This window comes from Gekko japonicus, unplaced genomic scaffold (assembly GCF_001447785.1).
Source record: "Gekko japonicus isolate JY-2015 unplaced genomic scaffold, Gekko_japonicus_V1.1 scaffold2113, whole genome shotgun sequence".
Classification (NCBI taxonomy): Eukaryota; Metazoa; Chordata; class Lepidosauria; order Squamata; family Gekkonidae; genus Gekko; species Gekko japonicus.
Genome location: NW_015160284.1, coordinates 290,702 through 294,482, shown reverse-complemented (window position 1 = coordinate 294,482; position 3,781 = coordinate 290,702). Strand labels below are relative to the sequence as shown.

The 3,781-nt window shown below is 47.3% G+C and overlaps 1 protein-coding gene across 1 annotated transcript in view; it reads left to right on the top strand.

The window, feature by feature from the left end:
* Window positions 1–3,587: 3,587 nt before the first annotated feature.
* PTBP3 (polypyrimidine tract binding protein 3) overlaps window positions 3,588–3,781 on the top strand; it is a 61,868-nt gene continuing 61,674 nt past the window's right edge. The window contains exon 1 of the mRNA XM_015415586.1: window positions 3,588–3,669. The gene's annotated coding sequence lies outside the window, so the exon portion shown is untranslated. The remainder of the gene's footprint in view (window positions 3,670–3,781) is intronic.

The window sequence follows — 3,781 nt, the reverse complement described above, 5'->3', positions numbered from 1 at the left end:
AGCCCTTTATTATTTTTAAGTGATCTGTCGTTTATGCTCCTCTCCCCCATTGTTACTGTAATTAGCCCTAATTAAGTATTTCCTGATTTCATTTCCTTATTGCAGCCACAGGCTGTTCAAATATAATCAGGGAAGGGACTGCATCGCAGGACATTTTAAAATGGCTGTGCAACCCGGAAATGGTGGGGGCATTACCAGCCAAATGACTTGAACATTCCTCTTTCCAAGTGCATCAATAGCATTTTGTCCACGCGCACTGGACAGACTAACGCTGCAATTCTGTTCAAAGCCAACAGTATTGCCACAAACCAAATTTGAAAAAAGATGAGGACAACACAGAAAACATATGGGTGCAACAGTCTGGTTGCCACTGCATCTGAATTCTCCCTTATAACCTGGTAAACGAACAATGGCAATTCCAGACAAAATGCCTATTGTGGAAACAGCTTGTGTGTGTTTAGGTCTCATATTCTGCTTCAGGCATAAAAGAAAACAGGTGTGTGCCTCTAAGCCAGGTGGGCAGGACTTGGACTGGCCAGGCCTAGTATAAATAGAAGGAACCTGGTTTGGTCAACAGAGCAATGCCATTTTAATTTTATTTATATCATTTATACTCCACTTTTCTCACCAAACTCAAAATAGGTCACACAGTGTGAGACAATTAAATCAATACGGATGGGACATCCAGTAAACTATGCAATAAAGTCTGGACTGTAGATACGACGTTTAAGTATTGCACTTCCGACTCCAATTTCTTCCACGCCAACAACTGATATCAAGAACCCTAGCTTGGAGCACACACATCCCACACTAGATTAAGGTCTGATCATCCTCACCTACATCAAGTATTAACAGATTCAGAGTGGTCTCACCTAAGTTAAAGCAGTAAGATTTTGATGTCATGTACATCTCCCTGTTTGAAGACTAAGAATGCAGCCTGTATAACGAATGTGAAACCCAAAGGCTGACTAAAGATAAAACAACCCATTGTGGTCAATAACACTGGCGACAGGACGGTGCTTTGAATATCAGGGCCTGATAGGATTTATGCACACACCTCTGACTCATGTTTTTAGAATGCTTACGGCTGACAATACTGCAGCACTAAGAACTAACCAGCCTGTTGGGAAATACTTCATACATTTGCAAGACAGTTGGGATTTGTCCCAGTTCTTCCAGCTTTCATATAAAAGCTTAAAGGCATCAGTTAGCAAAGGAAACAGAAATGGCAGTTTTGACATCTGAAACACACACAGGCTTTCACCTTGAGTATAAGAGAGAATCCACATCTCCCCTAAATACTCTCCTGTGAAGAAATCTGTGTGCATTTAGATGTTCACATGGCTCTCTCATGCAGTGAGTGGTATCCACTTCTTTCAGACTATAATGGCAAAGAAAGGCAAAGAAAAGGAGATGTCGTCGTCATGTGTGTTCGAGTGTTTCCCAGAGCCATCTAGCTGCATGTAGATGGAATACTAGATTCATTCAACAAGGCAGTTCTCTTTATGATCTCAGCAAAGGTCTCAACAATGATAGCTGATCTACAAAGTAATGTAAACATGGACTGACGCCACTGAAATCAGTTGAAAAGTTGTTCTAGATGGTATGGCTAGTCCAAACACCCAGCAAGTGTTGGGTGTCGGGGGACCACAGCTGGTAGGGGCCTACCAAAATGGATAACATGCTCTGTAATCTATAATCTTCGCTGTCTTTTGAGTGCTCAGAAAGCCCCTGTGCAAGGCAAGGTCAAGAACATGAAATTTATGTGAAAATTACACTCTGAATAGGGGAAGGGAAGCTTCCCTCTGTTACACCTTTTAGGTCAAACCAGAACTACCCAAAATCACCCCACCTCTAAAACAAAAAAAAATCCAGTTTTAAAAATTTATTTACTTATCTGCTGCCTTTCTCCCCAACTGGGCCCCGTGGAGGCTTAGAGCATTCTCTCCTCCATTTCATCCCCACCACAACCCTGTGATGCAGGTTGGGATTGAGAAGAAAGAGTGGCCCAAGGTCACCCAGTAAACTTCCATGGCACAAGTGGGGATTTGAACCTGCCTCTCCCAGATACTAGTCCAGCACTAACTACTACATCACACTAGCACTCATGCCAAGTATTGTTTGCCAAAGCCACTGGGACAGAAATCTAAAATAGATGTACAGTGTGCCACATTACAGTCTGAATTCCCATTTTGTCCAGGGACCATCCACTGAACCTTTATGAGTTTTTCCTCTGGATATATTGTTTGTTTGGACAGAGACAAAGCCAGACCAATGACTCACACAAAAATGCAGCGAGTGGCACCCACTGAAAATCTGGTTCCATGTGATCGCATCACCCAGTCACTCCTGATGCAGATGTAATTGCTGATTTAGCTATCCTCCAAAAAGGTTGACTGAATGAAGACACACCTTCCACTCAATTTGCATGACTGACAAGCTATTGTGCAATTCCCCATAATCTCCCATGCATTCAAAAGGAGAGCAATTTTCACTGAGATGGGGCAATCAGGATAAGAGAGGGCAAATTTAGGACTATCCCAGGTTATCTCTATGCCCAGTATATCTGAGGTGTGTATAACTACTATGCTGGAGTCCTATATATCCCAGTGTAAGGACCCCTAGTTATCCGAAGGGCTACAGGTCAACAAAGTGCCAGACCTAAACCTACTGAAACCAAGGGCTTTATGCACACCTTCGTGCATATAGTTCACGACTTCCTCATTTTATACGGCAACCCTATACGGAGTTACTCCGCCAGTGATTACCAAGTCATAACCCTTTAAGAGCATCCTTTGCTTTTCTATAGCCAGACTCCGGGAGCACAAAATAGTTTGGTAAAAGCAACCCACCAACTATGACATACTTTTTCTAAAATACCAAAACTGAGGAAAGAAATAAGGGAATCGTTTCAGGACATTCTTTTACAGGAGAAAGGCTTGGTAGCGCATTACTTTTAAGTTTTCGTCTTGAGACTCTACACAGAGGAGTTTTTGAAAAAAACAACCCCAAACACCCCACAGTAGTCAACCTAACTAATACCTGAAGCCAAAAGTTAGGAAACCTTGCGAGGCCACTTTAAAAACGCAGCTAGAATTGCACCGATTCATTAGCCAGTCCCCCGCCCCGTCCGCTGGCACGTTCCTGCGTCGTGATTCCCCCTCCCCCTCCCCGCCGGGAGGCTCTGGGAGAAAAGGCGACACACACCCCGCCCACGAGGCGCACGAGCAAAGCAGCTACAGCACCCATGTTGTTATTGCCACTGACGCCGCCGCGCGCTCCGCGACTTCAGTCTCGTCAGCGCGCGAGCACGAAGCGGCGACAGTTGGCCGTTCAAAACGAAGCCGGCAAACGGGCACGCGCCCCTTAGCCCGGCTGCCCGGCCTCAACTCTTCCCCCCTGTCCCCCGGCCTCGCCTTCCCTCTTCCCCAGCTGACGCTTGGGTGTGTCCCTAAACCCTGGCAAAAGGCAGGCGGAGGAGGAGACGGCGGCGGGGCAGGCGTAGCCCGGCTGCCACGCATGCGTGCCGCCGGCAGCCCCGCCCCCTCCCCCGCCCATCCTTTCTCGTTTTCCTTCAGTGAGGCGGCCGCTTCGCTCCCTTTCCCTTCCCTCCCCCTTTCGGCGTCCCGTCCCTCGCCGCTTCCTTCCTCCTGTCTGTGCCATGGATGGGTAAGTACCTGCCTCGCCCTGGCGCTTGGGAACGGGCGGACTCCACCCGCCTGTTGAGGAGGAGGGGAGGAGGAGGACGACGACGGACCCCCCCCCCCCCCCCCCCCCCCCC